The sequence below is a fragment of the Oratosquilla oratoria genome, chromosome 17, assembly GCF_046742065.1.
Source record: "Oratosquilla oratoria isolate Oo_2021 chromosome 17, ASM4674206v1, whole genome shotgun sequence".
Lineage (NCBI taxonomy): Eukaryota > Metazoa > Arthropoda > Malacostraca > Stomatopoda > Squillidae > Oratosquilla > Oratosquilla oratoria.
Window position 1 is genome coordinate 58,993,231 of NC_134793.1, and position 22,500 is coordinate 59,015,730.

Genomic DNA, 22,500 nt, shown 5'->3' on the forward strand with positions numbered 1-22,500 from the left:
AATATCATTCACACTTACTCCTTCATTCCCCATCTCCCACCCACTCCCTTCCATATATCACAGCATCATCCATAGACAGCCATTCTCCATCACTCCTATCTTTTATCTTCTCCCTTCCTTCCTCAACAGACATTCCCCTCTTTCCCAATGCCCCTTTTATCCCATCCATCCATCTCATCCTAAGTCGACCCCTCATGTTCACTCTTTCCACCTCTGCCTTCCACACTTCTTTTACTACAGTAATCTTTGATTACTCATTCTTTCCATGTGTCCAAACCATCCCAATATTCTTTCATCAACCCTATCTCCCAACTCTCTTTCCACACCCGCTCTCCTCCTCACCTCCTCGTTTCTCACTCTATCCAACCTAGTAACCCCTACCATACTACTATGGCACCTCGTCTCAAACACATTCAAACTCCTCTCTTACTCTCTTATGTTCCATGTTTCTTTCCCATACAGTGCTGTCGGCACAATCACTCCTTCATACAATCTTTTCTTAGCATCCATTCCTAATTTTCTATTTCTCATTACATTTTTTAATACCGCAATGCATTTACTTGCTTCTCTCAATCTATATTTTACCTCCACCTTCTAGCCACATTTGCACCCAAGTATCTAAAACTATCAACTTCCTCCATTCTCTCTCCTTTAACAATCACTTCCAATTTCCTGCCACATTATCCCCTTGTACATTTCATCACCTTACTTTTGTCCACATTTATCTTCAACTTCTTTCTTTCGTACACCTTCCCAAAATCTGTCACTAACTTCCTCAATCCCTCCTCTGGTCCTGCTACAAGCACAAAGCCGTCAACAAACAGCAACTGGCTTATCTTCCACTTTTCTCCATTTTCTTTAACCATCTCCAATCCTCGACCCATTACCCTTGTATTTACCTCTCGCACCAACTCATCCATGTATAGAACAGCCAAGAAAACATAACACATCCCTGACGAAGTCCCACCTTTACCTCAAACCACTCACTCTTTCCGTTTCTAATTTCAACACTTTCGTAAAAAATATTGTTTGCTCACAACAGCTCTCTTCCTATCCCATACATTTGTAATACCTCCATTTCCTTCCTGTCTACCCTGTCATAAGCCTTTTTCAAATCCATAAATGCTCAAAAAAATCCTTACCTTTTCCTAAAGCTTTCTCACATATCTGCATTGTCACAAATATCTGATCCACACAACCCCTACTTGTCCTAAAGCCACACTGTTCTTCACCAATTACTCCTCTGATCTTCTCTTAATCCTCTCAATCAAAACCCTCCCAAAAGCCTTCCCAACTACATTCAACAAACTAATCCCTCTGAAAATACTACATTCATACTTCTCCCTTATTCCCTTGTAAAGTGGAACTATATAGGCACTCCTCCAGTCCTCTGGCACTCTACCCTATTTTAAACAAACTCACCAGCTAGTCCACCATCACTGTACCTCCTTTTTTAGACACTCTGCATGACACCCATCTAACCCAGGTGCCTTACCTGCCTTCATCACTTTAATAACTGCTTTCACCCCATCTTTCCTCGTTCCTTCTCATTTTTCCTTATTCATTACTGTCATTTTCTTATCGTTTCCCACTGCAACTACCCTCCTTCACATTGATCAACTCCTAAAATACTCTGCAAATCTCCCTCTTACTTGTGTTTCTTCTCAAAAAAGCGCCTCCCTTTCATTTTAGTTTCACTCAGTGCCAACACATCCATCTTTCTTCTCACAAACATACTGCCTATCTCTTCCCTTCTACCTTTTATCTGTACCATATCCACGCATATTAAAAGACTCTTTTATGCCTTTGTTTTTTTTCTTCTTCTTTTTTGGAATGTCCCCTTTGGGGCTACAGAGAGTAGGATACATAGTCGTCCTATCCCTCTCCCGTCCTTGTCACCTGTTACAACACTTGGTGTCAGTATTCTTCTCCCCTACAACATATTTCCGCAAAAAAGGAACATTTAGAGAAATGGTACAAGACAGTATTAAGAGTTGGGGGGGGACAGCGTAATGTAGGGACAATCTCAGTATGATGAAGTATTATTATCTCTCTATGAATAAAGATTTCCTCTATCACAGAGCGGCTTTTACCCTAGAATATTATTCAGCCATATATATATATATATATATTATATATATATATATATATTATATATATATATATATATATATATATATATATACATATACATACATATATGTATGCATATATATATATACATATATATATATATATATATATATATATATATATATATATATATATACATACATACATACATATACCAAGTCTTTTTCCCCCTTACAAGGGGGGTAGCCAAAAAGAAAAAGGCACAAAATCAATCCCACCCATTCCACCCCTGAATACACTCCACACCCCTCCACCCTCCCTCTTATCTTAGCACCTCCTGAATGACGGGTCATCCCTGCACCTTGTCCACTGCCCTAGGTCAGAAGCAGTGTCGCAAGACACAGCACATCCACAGCAAGGCCGCTTCATTAAATCGGCGACCCCCCCCCTCTCCATCCCCCCATTGCATAAAATGAGAGGACCGGGAGAAATCCCTTCGGGCTGAGTCAAATTTTGCTCACACATACTACCTCACCCCCCATTCCACCTCATGCAATCACAACATCATCCATATACAACCATTCTCCATTCACCCCTGTCTTCTGTCCTCTCCCGTCCTTCCTCAACAGACATTCCCCTCTTCCCCAAAGCTCCCTTCACCCCATCCATCCACCTCATCCTAGGACGTCCCCTCATGTTCACTCCCTCCACATCTGTCTTCCACACCTCTTTTACTAGTCTTTCTTCACTCATTCTTTCCATGTGTCCAAACCATCCTAATATTCTTTCATCAACCCTATCTCCCAGCTCCTTTTCCACCCCTGTTCTCTTCCTCACCTCCTCATTTCTCACTCTATCTAGCCTAGTAACCCCCATCATACTTCTCAGACACCTCATCTCAAACACATTCAAACTCCTTCTCTCTTCTTCTCTTATGTTCCATGTTTCTGCCCCATACAGTGCTGTTGGCACAATCACTCCTTCATACAGTCTCCTCTTAGCCTCCATTCCCAAATGTCTATTCCTCATTACACTCTTTAATTCACCAAGGGATTTACTCGCTTCTCTCAATCTACATTCTACCTCCACCTTCACTCCACCTTTCCCTGCCACATTTGCACCCAAGTATCTAAAACTATCCACTTCCTCCAGTCGCTCTCCCTTAATGCTCACTTCCAGTCTACTGCCACTTTCACCCCTTGTACATCTCATCACCTTACATTTACCCACATTTATCTTTAGCTTCCTTCTATCACATACTCTCCCAAACTCTGCCACCAGCTTCCTCAATCCCTCCTCCGATCCTGCCACAAGCGCAGTGTCGTCCGCAAACAACAGCTGGCTCACCTCCCACTTTTCTCCATTTTCTTTAACCATCTCCAATCCCTGACCCACTACCCTTGCATTTACCTCTCGCACCACCCCATCCATGTATAAGTTGAACAGCCAGGGCGACATAACGCATCCTTGACGAAGTCCCACCTTTACCTCGAACCATTCACTCTCTCCATTTCCAATCCTGACACAAGCTCTACTATTCTCATAAAAACTCTTGACAGCTCCCAGAATCTTTCCTCCTATCCCGTATATCTGCATAACCTCCCACAGTGCCTTCCTGTCTACCCTATCGTAAGCCTTTTCCAGATCCATAAAAGCCAAAAAAAAATCCTTCCCCTTTCCTATAGCTTTCTCATATATCTGTCTTACCACAAAGATCTGACCTACACAACCTCTACCTGTCCTAAATCCACACTGTTCCTCACCAATCACTCCTTCTGTTCCTCTCCTAATCCTCTCAATCAAGATCCTCCCATAAGCCTTCCCAACTACACTCAACAAGCTAATCCCTCTGAAACTACTACATTCACACTTGTCCCCTTTTCCCTTGTAAAGAGGAACTATACAGGCACTCCTCCAGTCCTCCGGCACTCTATCCTCTCTCCAACAAACATTAAATAACCTCACCAACCAGTCCACCATCACTGTACCTCCCTTTTTCAGACATTCTGCATGGCATCCATCCAGACCAGGTGCCTTACCTGCTTTCATCATCTTAACAACTGCCTTCACCTCATCCTTCCTTATTTCTCCTCCATTCTCCTCATTCATCACTCTCATTTTCTTCGCACTTCCCACTGCAGCAATCTTTCCTTCCCTATCCTCCTTCACATTTAGCAACTCCCTGGAATATTCTGCCCATCTTCCCCTTACTGCCTTCTCTTCCATTATCATCTCTCCATCTGCACCTTTTACCTTTTCTTCTCTACTTGATTCGCCTCCCCTTACTCTCTTAATTTCTTTCCAAAACATCTTTTTATTACTTTCAAAATTTTCTGTCAAACTCTTACCACATTTCACATCTTCTCTCCTCTTTGCAACCTTTACCTTTTGCTTTACTTCTCTTTTCTTTTCTTTGTACCTCTCATATGACTACCTCGTCCTATTTTGTAACCAATCTGTGAAAGCTTGCTTCTTCTCTTCTACAACCTTTTTTGTTTCCTCATCCCACCATTCACTACCCTTTCTTCTATTTCCCCCTGTCCTTCTTGTTCCACACACCATCCTTGCACACTTTATGACTCCCTCCTTGAAGCATCCCCATTCCTCCTCCACACCCAGCTCTACTCTACCCTTTACTCCCTCCCACTCCTCCATCAGCTTCTTTCCGTACTCCTTCTCCTTTTCCTTTTCATTCAAAGAGTTCACTCTAAGAACCTCCCTACCTTTTGTCCCTTTCCTCTTCCTCCATCTATCCTCCACTTTCAACTTACCTTCCACCAAAAAATGATCTGATATTCCCCCACCCTCTCCCCTTAGCACATGTACATCCTTAACTCTTCCTATCATAATCCTATTTACCACTACATAATCCATTAGCGCTCTATCTACCACCCTTCCATCCACCACCCTCTCCCATGTGTACTTATGCTTGACTTTCTTCCGAAACACTGTATTTGCTATCATCAACTCTCTTTCTAGACACATTTCCACCATCAACTCTCCACTACGATTCTTTTCTGGAACTCCACATTTCCCAACCACTCCATCGATTGGACCATTTCCTACCCTAGCATTAAGGTCTTCCAGTACTATTACAATGACATTTCTTCCCAAATCCTCTATACACTCATTTAGATCTATCCAAAAGGCCTCCCTTTCTTCTACACTCTTCTCACTGCCAAGCCCATATGCACTTACAAAGACCCACATCTCCTTCCCCAGTTTCACCTTCATCCACATTATCCTTAAGGAAACCTCCTTCCACTCCACTACCCGTTTACCTATCTCTTCACTTACTAGAATAGCCACCCCTTCCCTCCCTCGCCCTCTCTTCACTCCTGATAACCTCCCACTTACACTCCCAAACTTACACTCACCCTTCCCTTTCAACTTAGTTTCACTCAAAGCCAACACATCCATCTTTCTTCTCACAAACATACTACTTATCTCTTCCCTTTTACTCTCATCTGTACCACATCCACGCACATTAAAAGACCCAAACCTTAGGGTGCTGGTCCGAGGCTTTCCAGCCCCTCTTATGCCTTCTTTTTTTCCCTTAATGTAGTGCTCTTTTTCTAGTACCTCTAAAAATAGTGAAACCGCCACAGCACTTAATAGAGACCACATACGGAGTCTCTCGTGTTGTCGAAATTCCTCTTGGTTGAAACTAAACGAGCCAAAGTTAAGGCATAATTCAATTAGTCATGACCTCCGAGCGCATAATGCTACTTTTCAAATTCTAGTAAACGTAAGTTATACATTAAATATTCCTTTATCATTCATTAGCATGTACCAGAAAACGTTTTCTGTTACATATTAATGAAAGAAAAAGTTTCCATGCATAACTAACGTATAATGGAATTCAACAAATAAAATTTTGTGTTCCTCGTGACTTACTTCTTGTTCAAAGGTATGTCATTCTCTTCAATATGATTAAGAACTTTTCTCATTACAATGATGATCTCTGATGTGGGTAAATGTTGGGTAAACGTGGGTATTGGGTAAAGTGGGTAAATGATGTTCTTAAATAACGATATAACATCACAACTCACCAAACGTTTATTTGTGAAGTCCACTCCCTTTCAGTCTTTCAATCAGATCCGACAAATTCTTTAGATGTGATCCACTTATTTTCCCCAGAGACAATGACAATGATTTGGCAAGATATTTCGCCAGTCTATCTGGAGCACTCCCTATCCCGATGTGATAGGTCTAAGGGTAACTCATGGCTTATGGATCTTGGGTAAGCCTTTCACCTTTGGAATCTTCGGGTCATCCTCAAGCAGGTATAAGAGCTTTTGTCTTTTTCCGATTTCCTAAACACTTATGTGTTTCTCGGAGCAATATCAAGGACATCATCCACATATCAAAACCAGGTTGTGGTGAGACCCACACGATGGGGAGCCCGTTTAGTGCTGTTTTAGTCTTCCTCTAGATGGAGGTTTTAGAAAAAAAAAATAATGGTTCGGAACACAACCTGGCTTCGATATGTGAATGAAGTCCTTGTCATTAATCTGAGAAATAATAATTTAGACACTAAATTGAACGAAGTCGAATAGGACATCCAGTTCACAGTGGAACACGAAGTGGAAAATAAACTGGCCTTCCTTGACATAGTCATATGGAGGAAAGAAAATAAGGCCGCAGTCTCGGTCCATAGAAAAAGTGAAAACAAAGACGACATCATTTACTACTACACTGCCCATAATGATAAAATAAAGAGTGGAGTAGTCATAGGCTTCTTTTCAAGAACATACTGAACATGCAGTGAAGACTTTCTCGAGGACGAGATAGAGTATATTCTTAAAAATTTTGTCAAACTCTGTTGCCCGGAAGGATTATTACACCGATTAAAGGAAAAGGCTTTAAATATAGCAAAAAGAAGCTTAAGGAACAGAAGAGATGGAGCCAGAGTTGATAACGGTGAATTTTTGTCAGTGACCAACTCGAGACACACGGGTGAGATGGAACATCTGCTCACCAGAGCCGATATTAAAATCGTATTCAGCACAGGAGCAAAAATAGGAGTTTTTGTAAAAAACAAAAGCAAAATCATGGTTAACATGAAAAAAGTATTATCTACAGAATACCGTGTGGAAGCTGCCCGACGAGTTACTACGGAAAAAGTGAAAGGATGGTCAAACGAACGATGGCCGCTCCACCGATTAGAGAAGAAAATGTTTGCAGTAATCAAGCGATCAAAAAGTCAAAATTAGAGTGCAAATCGATAACACCACGTGGTTGTGCCGGGAGCGCCAGCGAGTGCAAGCACCCCTGGTCTTAAGGGGGTTGTAAAATGGCCTGTAGGCTGCCCGCGCGAATATGCGTGGGCCAGAAGGATCCCCCCCCCCCCCGGCGGTCGAAGGCCCTATCCGGGCCATACACAGTGATATGATACAAAAGTGTTGACAAAGTGTAAAGTGTATATCCGGTATATACAGCTGTGGTGTTGCTGATGCAAAGAAGAACCAAATGCAGTGACCCATCACCCCCTCCAACCCCTGTCCACCTGCCCCTCCGACCCCCATCCCCCTCCTAACCCCCAACCTTCTCCAACCCCCAGCTCCTCCTCCATCCTCCCCCGCCGGGGATAAAATGAAATTACCACATCCAACCGTTTCTCTCTCTCTCTCTCTCTCTCTCTCTCTCTCTCTCTCTCTCTCATTCTCTCTCTCTCTCTCTCTCTGTCTGTCTGTCTGTCTGTCTTTCTTCCTCTTCTTGAGCTGTTCTCTTTCTCCTATTATCTTTCTTTTCATCTGTATACATAAGATATTATTATTAGGGATCATTATTAGGAATTATTATTAGCTCTAGCTGCATTAGTTACCACAGTCGCTCCGGATAAGGAAATAGGTATATGTGTATCGTCATTTGGGAGTGAAATCCCGGCAGTACAGAGATAGGAGAATCCAAAACGTGGTGAGTACAAAATTAAGGCAGTCTCTTCTCCCAAGCATCTGAATAAGTCAAAATGCCTCCAACATACGAATCTGCGAAAGTTGCAAAGGCAGGGTGGCAAGGCAGTATTTCACAAAATCGTCTATTTGCCGGATGTGTGTCTTTAAAAATAGACAAGACAAAGACTCCCAGCAGATCAAGGCTTTGAAGGAGCTGTGTGACTCAATGAAGGCGAAATATGAGGCCCTTGTAGAATTCGTCACCGAGAATGTGGGGACAGTCCCACAATTGCTGGCACCGATACACTCGCTTGAAAATGTGGTCCCCAAAAATGACATTCCTGCTTCACAGGATAGTCCCCAAACTGCACTGCAGGAAGCCTCCCCGCCCGCTACATGGGATGGGGGATGGCAGCTGATCAAGAAAGGTGCCAAAACCCGCCGAAAAGAGCACGTATCGTCAGGACCCACCACCTCCAATAGATTTAAAGTTTTGGATCTAACCAAAGAGGAGTAGTTTGAAACTCGTTTAGTCGGGAACTCCATGGTCAGGCACCAATCCGAAGAGTTCTGTGGTCGTTCTTCAAATAGCGGCAGAAGGTGTTATATGTATAGAGGTGCCGGACTCGATGACATTGCCGAGTTCTGTGATGATGTCACAAAAGACGCGGACTCGAACACGGTATTCATAATTCACGCCGGTACGAATGACGTCGAGTCAACGCGATCAGAAGAACTCATTGAAAAGTACCGGAGAACAGTCAGGAAATATAAGGAAAATGTTCCTGGGAAAAACCTTGTAATTTCAGGGATCCTTCCCAGATTCAAGAGAAGGGATAAATTGTTCAACATCGACATATTCTACAACATCGCATTCAGTGCGAACAACAGAGTAAAATCCCTCTGTGAAAAGGAAAAAGTGCACTTCGTCAATTTCTGGGGCAACTTCTACTTTGATAAAACTCTGGAAGATGGTCTCCACTTGAATGTGGCCGGAGCAGCAAGGTTAGGTAGGCTGCTCAGCAACAGCCTGGCCGACATCAGAAGAAAAAACTCCTCAGCGGAGCCCCCATCAACATATCCGTAATAGAGCAAAAAAGAAAAGTGACAGATATCAACCTCTGTTACGTTAATGCTCGCAGCGTACGATCATTACTAGAAAACTCAGACTGGAGCACAACATCGAACAAGATTGATATTGATAAAGCGTGGGAAAATTTCACCACGGAGCTAAACAATGCTGTAAATGTTTGTGTTCTCTATTGTGAGAGACGTCCGGCAACAAATAAACCAAAGTGATAGAATATGGAAATTAGTAACAACCTCTCTCGTAAAAAGCGTGCGTACAAAAAGTATTTATCAACTAAAAGCCAAGACGATAAACTAACACTAGACAGAATTCGCCGCGAAACCAAAACACTGATAAAGCGTAGTAAGAAAAATCTTGAAGAGTATATTGCTGAGGCAAGCAAATCGAACCCTAAACAATTCTATAGTTATGCAGATAAGAAGAAAACGCTTACCTGCGCCATTGGACCACTAAAGAACGAAGAAAGTAAACATACGGATGATGAAAATGAGATGGCCTCAATCCTTAATAAATCTTTTGCATCCGTCTTCACAGACAAAGATTGCTCAGTGCATCAGCCATCAGAACGTTTTAAATCAACGCATAGTTACCAAAAGTGATGTCGTACAAGTAACTGATAAGCTCAAAATAAATAAAGCCCCGGGACCCGACAAAATTTCACCTAGAATTCTGCGAAAAGTCATAAATCAAATCAGTAAACCCTTGTACATTCTTTTCAACAAATCTTTAACACTTGGTAAAGTCCCATCAGATTGGAAATGTGCTAACGTAACACCAACATTCAAGAAAGGGGACGAATCACAACCAGGCAACTGCAGACCGATTAGCCTGACTTTGATTGTGTGTAAACTGCTAGAGACCATCATTCGCGACAGTGTTGTGAAATTTTTAGAAGAAAATAGAATTATGAAAAATTCTCAACATGGCTTCCGTGGCAAACGCTCATGTTTAACTAATCTCCTCGACTTCTTTCATGACGTCTTTAACAAATACGAGGAATGTAGATCTGTTGGTATAATTTATCTAGATTTTCAGAAGGCATTCGATAAAGTTCTCCATAAACGATTGCTCGACAAATCAAAAACGCACAGTATTTCTGGTAGTACCCACAACTGGATTAAAGATTGGGTCTCTGAGCGAAAACAGAGAGTTGTAATTAACGGGGCCTCATCTAGCTGGCTCGACGTTAAAAGTGGTGCACCGTAAGGATCAGTTTTGGGACCCGTTTTGTTCTTACATACATATACCAAAGGCTTTTTTCCCCTACATGGGGGGTAGCCACAAAGAAAAAGGCATAGAAACCACTCCCACCCGTTCCATTTCCTATATATTCCACTCCCCTCCACCCTCCTCCCTCCCTCCTATCTTGGCACCTCCTGGATGACGGGTCATCCCTGCATCCTGTCCACTGCCCTGGGTCAGAAGCAATGTCGCAAGACACAGCGCATCCACAGCAAGGCCGCTTCATAAATTCGGCGACCCCCCCTCTACGTCCCCTCATGCAGAAAAGGAGAGGATGGGGAGAAATCCCTTCGGGCCTCCTCTGCAAAGTATCAAAATTTGCTGATGACAAAAAAATTACAGGTAAAGTAAGTACCACCAAAGAGAAAGAAACTCTGCAATCCGATCTAGACAGATTATCAAGATGAGCTAGCAAGTGGCAAATGATATATGTTAACAAATTTTAAGTCATGCATGTTAAAAGTAACAATGATCACATCCAGTACCAAATGAATGGCGAAATACTGGATTCAGAAACTAAAGAAAAATATTTAGGAGTCTTAATATCAAATGACTTGAAGCTAAGTCAACATTGCTCAAATTTTGTTAAAACAGCAAATAAATTGGTTGGCTTCATCGGAAGTCTTCGAAAATAAATCAGAAAAAAAATATTGCTAAACATTTATAACTAATTTGTCCATCCCCATTTCGAATACTGTGTACAATTTTGGTCCCCATACTACCAGAAGAGTGCAACGGAGAATGACTAAAATGATACCAAGGCTGAGAAATCTGCTGGGTGAAGAAAGACTTAAAAGTCTAAACTTATTCTCACTTTCAAAAAGGAGAATGCGAGATTTAATCGAAATTTTTAAAATGTTGAAAGGCTTTGACAACATCAATGTCGAAGATTACTTCTTATTAGACCAATCAAATATAAGAAGATGTCACGATTTTAAAGTAATTGGTAGAAGATTTTCTTCGAATGAAAGTGAGCACTTCTTCTTTAACCGGGTTGTTAATGTGTAGAATTCGTTACCTCACACTGTCGTTGAAAGTAACAAAATAACAACATTTCAAAATCGCTTAGATAAATATTTGGACTCTAATCCACAAATTAAATATTATCCTTTGCAATAAAAGATCTGACAGCCCGGCATTTAATTGTAATTGGATAAGATAGCAGTAGTGCTAGCTCATCTTCTATCGCCCAGTTGCCCTGTTTTCTTAACTGTAGCTTAGTACAGTAAGAACAATCAGCCTCGTTAGGGCCAGTAGGCCTGCTGTTGTTTGCTCTTCCTTTGTGAGCACTAAAATGATGTCAGGACCACAGGACTTTCAAATCACAAGTGGTCAACGAGGAAAATCATAGTCACTTACGGAATTGGAACGGAATAAAGACGCTCCAAAAAGAATTCATCAAGAAAAGGAATGAAACAATTGAAGCAGCGTGCATCTCTTCTCATCCAAGTACTAACCATCGGGAAGGGTTAATTAGATTGACGAAAAAGGTTGAGCTGCTTGATACTTCACGATACTGAATGGAGGGGTAGGAGGAGTAGGGTCGACCGCGGAGGAACGGGCTAATCTTCTATTAAGATATACTGTATAAGATGATGAAATACTTATTATTGTATGTACTCTGAAAAAGTTCTGGTGAGGACGGCGCGTCAGTAATAAAGCTCCAACAGTTCCCTGTGTTTACCTCACCACCCTACCACTCATCTGTCTTACATACATCAGTATATATGTCTATATATGTATATATATATATATATATATATATATGCATATATATATACATATATATATGTATATACATATATATACATATATATATATATATATATATATATATATATATATATGTACATACATATACAATTATATATAAATAAATATATATTTATAAAAATATATATATATATATATATTTATATAATTTCGGGGGGGATGGGCAAATACAAGCCTTCCGTGGTCTTCCATATTTAATTTGACGTTTCGACTTCAGGGGTCAACTTCAGTATTGTCAATCGTGTATCATGTAGCTTTGTAAAAAATGTGACTCAATTCTTGTATACTATTATGAAGAGTAGATTTTCTATTCCGTTCATTATTGGCTTGACGTTTCGACTCTGCCTTAGTCATTATCAAAAGACAAAGATGGAACAAATGCATGGGTTTATATAGTACAAAGATGCAGAAATACAGCGTGTGATTGGCTGGAAGGATGACCTCTTCTCGTCCCTTCATGGTTGAGAGGGCGGGACAATTTTTCACGTACGCTCATTGGCTGGCTTGTCCGTTCTCTCGAGCCTCGATACCCCGAGGCTATAGCGTGATGTTTTCCGTCCTACCTCGGGGCTTGCCTCTCCTGAAAGTCTTAATACTTGGGAGTATAGTAGGGGCGTCTTGGTGGGAATTCAGAGACGGCCTACTATCAGCAATATACAAAGCTTCAAGGTAGGCAAGGCGGTTCTTGTCGGACTCTCTCTGAATGACGACAGTGTTCTGCCGAAGGACGTCACCTGTGAGATGCTGGCCATGTTTCTCCAGGAAGTGGCATTTGGGACCTCCTTGAGCCAGATGATAGTTCAGACGCCTGGAGAGTTTGGTAGTAGTCAACCCTATGTAAGCATCATAGGGCGTACAGTCCCTATTTGGGCAAGAAAATTTGTACACAAGGCAGGTACTTTCCATATCTCCAGGGCGTGGTGAACTATCGTTCTTCATGATGAGGTCCTTTGTGCGGCTGTTCCTGTAGTACACTACCAGCTTTACACGGTCTACGGGGTTAGTAACTTGAACATTCCTATCAGTGATGCTTCTCACGCTCTTCTCTTCTTCACGATAAGCGGAAGACATGTATGCTCTATAGAAGATGCTGTGAGTGGTTCCTTCTTCTTCCACAGCTTGTTGTTCCTCGTACCATTTGTTTAGAACAGTACGGAGGACACGTTGGCAATCCTGATTGGAATGTCCATTGTTGACTAACATTTGTGTTGCTCGGTCGAACTCCTTCTGAGTGGACGTCCAGGAAGAGCAATGGGTAAGGGCTCTTCTGTAGAAGGAAGCAATGGTAGAGTCCTTGTACCGCTGCGGGCATTCACTCTCACCGCTCAGGCATAGTCCGGGATTGGTAGGCTTGATATATACCTCAGTCTTCATACGGTCACCATCTTGCGTGAGAAGGACGTCCAGGAAAGGCAGGGTACCATTGTCGGCTTCCTCTGTCGTGAACCGAAGTCCAGAGATCTCTTGAAGAAGCTGGCGTAGTCCTTCGCGTTCCTCACTGGTCTGGGTTCTCACGAAGATGTCGTCGACGTATCTACCATATGCCATCGGCTGCTGGATCCTGCTGAACACCTCCTTCTCTACAGATCCCATGAAGAAGTTGGCGAAGAGGACACCTAAAGGCGACCCCATAGAGACTCCATCCTTCTGCTGATACAGGTTTCCACGGGGACATCTGAAGGCGGACTCCTGCGTGCATATCCTCAAGAGTTCTCGGAGGTGGTATTCATCAATTGCAAGTAGGGGATGGGCAGATGACCTGTACACATGATCGCAGATGTAGTCGATCGTTCTAGGTACCGGGATGCAGGTAAATAGCGATTCAGCGTCGAGAGATGCCATTTCTCTTTCGGTAGGGGCACTGTTAACGCAGTCCTAGAATTGCAGTAGTCGGCTGGAACAAGGGGAGTCAATAAGGCGTTGAGTCTCTTGAGCCTCTGGCATAGCAACACAAACTGATGTCAGTCCCAGAACAGAGCTGCAAGAAGGAAACCACTCCTTCGTTCAGCCAGTATCAAGCGCAGAAAGGTTTGGGCTGTTGAGATAGTGGAGAGACCTGTGGCCTTTTGGAGCCACGATGAGTCACGAGTCGCATTATTTTCTGACAGTGGAAGAGTGTGGGACTCTGTAGTCAAGAGTTTGACCTCATAAAACTGCAGCCAACAGTGAAACATAGGGGCATTTTAATAATGATGTGGGGTGCAATTTGGAGTGATGGTCAATCAGAGCTTGTGGAGTGTCAAGGAAACATCAATTCAGGCAAATATGTTTCTATATTAAAAGAAGGATTCATTCCAATATTCTCCAGTGGTAGAATGAGTAAAAATGTCTTCCTATTTATGGAAGATGAAGCTCCTTGTCACACTGCTCAAGCAACACAAAATTGGTTTAGCATAAATGAGATCAGGAAAGTTCTATGACCAAGTCAGTCCCCGGATATGAACCCTATTGAACACCTCTGGGGCATATTAGACCGACAACTTCACAAAAAGGACAGGAAGCCATCTTCAAAGCCCAAACTCTTAGGATTACTACGGAAAACAAGGCAAGAAATTCCTCAAGATGATATTCGTGAACTAATCACTAGCATACCTAGAAGGGTCCTCGCATTGAAAAAAACAAGGGAGATGTCAACCAAGTATTAGTTATTCACAATGTGGCCATTTATAAGCGCTTTAATTAATTATACCAATTGCTTGTTTAATAGATTAAACGATTTCTCTTGGTGTCTATTCAGTTCCGTCATGTCTGTGTGTGTGTATATATATATATATATATATATATATATGTTTATATATATATACATATACATATATATATATATGTATATATATATATATATATATATGTGTATGCATATATTTATATATATATATATATATATATATATATATATATATATATGTATATACATATTTATATAATACTGATGACCCACTTTCGGAGAAGAATAAGCGAAGATATAGAGATCTGTATATTTCGATCACTTACTGTGATCCTCTTCAGCAGATATGAGTTACAAAGTAGAGAACAATGTGTATTTATAATGAAACAGTGAGGTAGCAAGAAGGGGACGGGGGCTCAGGTCACATGCCCGGTACGCATGCTCGGATCTTGGTGGCTCAGGTCACATGTCCGGGGTTGCATGGACCTTGGTGATTTTTGTCCACCGCTAATGTAGATGGTAACATTTTATTTATAGCAAAAGAAGAAATACAATCTGGTCACCATAGACCATGGGAAATGTTGTAATTTGGAAAATTGTTTATTAAGGAGGATTCTACTATTTTTCTTCTGAAGCTACATTTGGATTTGTAAATTATTTCAGCATCGTCCCAATTTATCCGGTGGTTTTTATTGGCGACGTGCTGAAATACCGCGGAATTTTCCTGTCCGTATTTAACAGAGTTCTTGTGCTCCTTAACCCTGGTAGTGAGATCTCGACCCGTCTGTCCCCAATATACATCATTGCAATCTAAACAAGGTAATTTGTAAACTCCAGGAGTTGTATTACTCTTGGATCTATGATGTATATTGACAACTTTACTGAACAAATTGTTGGGATAATTGAAGATAAAATTTACATTTTCCTTTGGTATCAAATGAGACAATTCATTAATTGATATGTTAAAAGGCAATTTTATGCATCTATTATCCCAATTATGATTCAAGGCGGAATGGGAATCTGTTTTGTGAAAACTAATTTTGGCCTTGCTAAGAGCTTTTTGTAAAAACCACGGCGGGTATCCTAATTTAGTTAGTTGGTTTTTTACTGAATTTAGTTCCAATTCTAAATGTTTGGAGCTACAAATTCTCAAAGCCCGTAAGAATAGGCCTGAAGCTACACTATATTTTATTTTGTCAGGATGGTGGCTAAAGAAATGTATGTAGCTCCCTGTGTGTGTGGGCTTCCTATAAACTGTGAAGGACAATGACTCCGCATTTCTTATTATTAATATATCTAGAAAAGGTAATTGTGATCTAATTCCCATTCCACCTTGAATTTAATGTTGTTCGTTAGGTCCATGCAACGCCGGACAAGGTCCGAGCATGCGTGCCGGGCATGTGACCTGAGCCCCCGTCCCTTCTTGCTACCTCACTGTTTCATTATAAATACACATTGTTCTCTACTTTGTAACTCATATCTGCTGAAGAGGATCACAGTAAGTGATCGAAATATACAGATCTCTATATCTTCGCTTATTCTTCTCCGAAAGTGGGTCATCAGTATTATTTTACAAATGTGCTACGACATATCTTTGTTGTGATATATATATATATATTGATGCAGCTATTTTTTCTGCACGAGGGAATGGAGGGGGTAGGGTTGCCGATTAAGTGAAATGGCCTTACTGTGGATGTGCTGAGTCTTACTGCATTGTTTCTGACTCAGGGCACTGGGCAGGATACGGGGATGACCAGTCATCCATGAGGAGCTAAGATGAGAGGGAGGAAAGGGTGGTGGATGAGAGTGTAGTGGGTGGGGATGAAATAGGTGTGGGTGGGTATATGACTTTTGACTTTGGCTACCTCCCTATTAAGGGAGAAAAAGCCCTTGGTATATAGATAGATATACCATGCCGCTTCAAAATTACTACCCAGCAATCAAATTAAAATCACATTCAGTTACCCAAATAGCATTTTTAGAAAAGTGGTAAATGTCCATCACAGAACTCCTAAGAATGACAACCCCGGAGTGTATAAATTACCATGTCTTGATTGTGACGAAGTGTACTGGGGACAAACGGGACGTGACCTACCCACAAGAATAAAGGAGCATAAAAATTCTGTAAAATACGGACAAGAAAACTCAGCTGTATTCCTCCATTCAAGTCTCTTAGATCACCAGATAGATTGGAAGAATGCAGCTACAGTATGTCATTCAAATTTTAGTTTCAAAAGAAAAATTATTGAATCTTTATTTTTTAAACAATATCCTAATTTCAACACATCAAAATATACAGACACACACACTCACTCACTCACACACACACACACACACACACACACACACACACACACACACACACACACACACACACACACACACACACACACACACACACACACACACACACACACACACACACACACACACACAAACACACACACACACACAAACACACACACACACACATACACACACACACACACACACACACACACACACACACACACACACACACACACACACACACACACACACACACACACACACACACACACACACACACACACACACACACACACACACACACACCAGATGCTATTACTAACTTGGCAGTAACCAAACTTATCTCCAAAGAACAAAAGGTCCAATCTCATCAAGGACACGTGACTTGAGGCTTCCCTAGTTCCTTTTTGTAGTATTTGCCTCTGTATATATGTTCTTGTATTCCTATTCTATGTATGTACCTGCTGAAGAGGACCACAGTCAGTGGTCGAAATATACGGTTTACTCTGGATCTCAGCTTATCTTTCTTCGAGAATGGGTCTAAGTTTTACATATATATATATGTATGTATATACAGTATATATATATATACATATATATAAATATATATATATATATATATATATACATGTATATATATATATATACATATATATATATATGTATATATATATATATATATAAATATATGAATGTGTGTGTGTGTATTTATATACACACCGGGAAATTGAAAAAAACAGATACCGAACGTTTTCGTCTATTAAGACATTTTGAAAATGTCTTAATAGACGAAAACGTTCGGTATCATTTTTTTTGTCAATTTCCCGGTGGTTTCTTCAAAAATAGTTCATCACGTGTGTTTTGTGATTTCTTTGCATATACATATACATATATATATATATATATATATATATTTATATATATATATATATATATATATATGAATATATATATACATATCTATATATAGATCTATCTATCTATCTATATATATATATATATATATACATATATATATGTGTATATATATACATAGAATATATATATATATATACATATATATATACATATATATATACATGTAATATATATATATATATATATATATATATATATATATGTATATATGTATGTATGTATATGTCCACTGAATTGAATGGTCTATAATTTAAATCACAATGATTGGAAAATGATGGCTACCATTATAAGACATGATCGATTATCACTACGAAAGTAACTGTCTGATCAATTACAGCCAGCATGAACTCGGATACGAACGCTCCTGCAGGAGCAACCTATCCAAATTTCACACAAAATAAAAGTAGGATTACAACCTGACATTTTTCTGCTCATTTTATAACATATGTTCTCTCTCCGCCCATTTAATCCAAAATTTCTTTATCATCAACCACTTTACAAAGGCACAATTGCTCTCTTACCCTTTTTAACCTGACATAAAATTTTCCCTCTATTCACTCTTTTCCTTCCTCCGCCTCGAAAGGTTCCCCCCCCCCCTTCCTTTCTCGAAGAACCACAGCGGGTTTCACAAATAGGAGCGTCTCTTCGCTTCGCCATGAAACACTGCTGCTCCGCGCGTGCGAGGTGCCATGGGCCGAGATGCCAACTGTTGAGAGCCACAGGACGAGGATCGCGCGTCAGAGAGTCCTTTGTGAGTGTCAAGTGCGAGGTGATGGCCCTTCATCTTTACTGGCTTGAGTTAACCTAGGGTCGATACATACAGGTCACGTGACTGGAGTAGAAGGAGGAAGCCATTAGGAGTGGAAGAGGGGACGATTGGGGAGACGAAAGTTAAAAGGAGAAGGAAACGGAGGGTGAAAGGGGAATGGAGGAAGAGAGTGAGGAGAGGGAAAGGACTTGGTGTAAGAGGATATGAGGGCAAATATGAAAATAAAGGTAAGAGTAAAAAAGAGGATGGGAGGAGGAAGTGAAGGAGGAGGAGGAGGAGGAGGAGGAGGAGGAGGAGGAGTAGGAGGAGGAGAAGGAGGAGTAGAGGATGAACAGGAGGAGGTCTAAGAAAAAAAGAAACAATATAGATTTAATATATCTAGACTTTGCAAAAGCTTTTGATACCACCCCCCACGGAATAAGTGGCAGCCTGTTAAGTTGGACTAGTAATTGGTTAAACGATCGAAAACAGAGAGTTGTTCTAAATGGCAAAACTTCTAGATGGAAAAATGTTACGAGTAGGGTTCCTCAGGGTTCCGTTCTCGGGCTACTTCTATTCATAGTATATATAAATAATATAGACCACGGACTGAAATCTATTGTCTCTAAATTTGCTGATGATTCAAAACTGTGCGGAATGGCAAATGATCACTTAAACCAATTCAAGAAGATTTAGGTAAACTACAGAATTGATTTGAGAAGTGGCTCATGAAATTTAGTACAAGTAAATGTAAGGTACGATTACAAGTTATTTGGAAATTCGTTAACAAAAGTGGATAGTGAAAAGGATCTCGGCGTGATTATCAGTAACGATCTCAAATCATCTAAGCATTATATTTCAGCCTCTGAGAAACCTAATAAGATTCTAGGATTGATCTTTTGACTTCAAAAGTCCATCACTCATTAACAAGCTATATAAATCGTTAACTCGTCCACATTTGGAACATGCTGTTTCCGTATGGTCACCGAATCTCATTAAAGACATTGACAGATTGGAAAAAGTACAACGGTGAGCCACAAAATTTATTCCAAATATCAGAAATAAATCAAACGAAAATCGACTAAAACATATGAATCTATTTTCTCTAAAAATCGTAGACTCAGAGGTGACTTGATACAGGTCTTTAAGATTCTAAAGGGAATTGACATCAAAAGTGACAAAAAAATCCACACTGAATGAAAATCAGACAAGACATAGTGGTCTCAAACTGTCAGGAAATAAATCTAATTTGGAAATGGGTAGAAACAACTTCGCCAACCATGTAGTTGATGAATGGAATAAACTTCCTGCAGAGACAGTGCAATATAGTTCAATTCGAAGCTTTAATTTTTGTTTAGATAAACACCTAAACAAGATGTTGTAATGCCTGCCATTTATCTTATATCATTTGTTTGTTTGTTTGTTATTATTTGTCTGTTTGTGATTTGTTTTATTATTATCTATTATTATCATTTATCTGTCTACTTATTATTATTTACTATTTGCCTGTTTATTTATTATTTAACTTTACCTATTTATCTATTTACTCTTTTTATTATTATTTATATCATCACTATTTTTATTTATCTATTTATCATTATCCTTTTTTCGCATCCGATCTAGTTATGGACCAAAAGGACTCCTGTCGGCATGCTCCTCCTTTGTAATCCTTTGTAATATTTTAGGTGTTTAAGATGAGTACAATTGCATCTCGTTGTCAATAATTAGTTCTTCTATTCTTGAGGCCGATATCCTGCCGAAGAGGTGGAATCATGGAGTCGATAAAGAAAAGATTTAAGGAGTGTAGCAGAAAGGGAGAGTATCTGAAATTAAAAGTGATCAGCATTCTTCCTTTAGTGGAGATTAATTTGATCATTTCTAAGCATGAAAGGACACTGCGTGCCACTTAAGCCCCTAAGATATCGACAGTGTAAAACTTATGCAGTCAATATCCCATACTGGAAACTAATTACAAGGTTGGCAGTAGGAACAAAGTGGAGGGGACGATTGTGTATAGAACAGCAGGGCTAATGTAATAATGTGTGATACTGAAAATTATAGTGAGCGAAAAGAGGAGGTCGAATGGGCAAGGAGGGCTAAGAGGTGTGGATCAGGAGAGCGGATGCTTGGAGTAACAACCAAAAACGAGTTCCTGGAGGTTTGTGGGATGGTGAGAGTCTGATGTACAGAGTATCAGAAGGTAGCAGCTGAAGGGATGGAGTGGAGCGTCAAATAAATGGTATGTTTATAGATGGACTGGATGACTGCCTGATATTTTTGCCAAAGTAACACCTCCCAACACCCCAACACCCCAAAACCTCAACACCCTACCACCCCACTACCCCACCACCCCACCACCCCAACCACACACTCACCATCACCCAGATCTGGAGAGAGAGTAGATTTGCGGCTATATCCCTTGGAGAGGCCAGGAAGATGGAATGGAGGAAAGCTAGGTAAAATGATAAGACAGGATGAGTTATAAAAAGTGTGTACTGAAGGAAGGAATTGAAAAAGTAGGGGAGGAAAGATTGGTAAAATGAGACCGGAACAGTATAATGAAAGATAAGGATAAAGAGGAAATAAAGATGATAAGAAGATGAAAGAGAGAGGATGAACGGATGAGAAAATAAAAACACAAACCAACGTATAGAAAGGGACTAGAAGGGGAGGCTGAGGTACGATGATGGAGGAAAGATGAGGGACAAGGGGAAGGGGGAAATAGTGATAACGAAAAGGTGAAAAAAGGAGGGAGACCGAAGGAAAGAACAGAGACTTGATCTAAAGCAGAGATAGAGACTAGGAGGGAGAAGCTGATGTAAGAAGATAGAGAAAGAGGTTTGTTGGGTAGAAGGAAGAAAAGGATGAAGATATGTGAGATCAGACAATCTGATCCGCTGCTTCGACATACCTCCACATGCGTGGGCGCTTCGAAACCTCCTACGCTGAATACTTGTAATTAGACTAACTTATGGGAAGCTGCAAAGACGAAGAATGCTGCTGACCCCCGAGCCATAAACTCACTCATTAGTCAACAAACCACATTGATTGGCTACCGAACGGTGTTAGGCGAGTGAAATGTCAAGATCTTCCCACCCCACAAGCTATGCGACTTTGACATTAGTCGTTGCCACTCTTTCTCATCCTCAGAAATTCACATAGCATTTTCGAATTGGATACAAAGTCACTCTTTCATTATATAGAAAGATAATACTGGAAAATGTGCAGATAAACTAAAAGTCGATAAAATACCGGGACCTTGCAGTTAGCATCCAAGAAATTTAAATTTTGGTCGTAATCAGACATGCAATTAGTACTTTCTTGGAACTTACTTATAGAAATCATCTACAGCTGAAAATGTACTCGTGGAATTGAAATTGGTAAATGTTACTGTTGAATTAGAAAAATAAAGAAAGAAAACAGGAAATCATAGAGACATAAGTCAACCCCTAGTGATATGAAAATGGGTGGGAACAATTATAAGATGTGTATTAAAACACCACTTTTGTGTAGTTAGTGACATCCATTATCAGAGTCACGCATTATCTTATGATTAAGGACTGATATCCATTGGGCGTGACAGTCTCCATGGAGAGAAGTGATAAATGTCAGACGAAATGTAAAATTGTCCTAGTGTGGCCTGTGGTCTGATTTTTTTTTTTTTTTTTCCAACTATATGTGGTTTCTCTCACTGTGGGTCGTACTTTGATGGCCCATCATCGTTAGGTCGCCTGCCCAATCACATCACTGTTTCAGCTACTGCCTTGGTCCAAATAAAAGCTGCCCAGTTTTATCTTTGTACTTC

General features: G+C 40.4%; 1 protein-coding gene across 1 annotated transcript in view; it reads left to right on the forward strand.

Annotated features, from left to right (window-relative positions):
* ple (tyrosine hydroxylase ple) overlaps window positions 1-22,500 on the forward strand; it is a 253,626-nt gene that overhangs the window by 169,572 nt on the left and 61,554 nt on the right. The gene's annotated exons all lie outside the window — the stretch shown is intronic.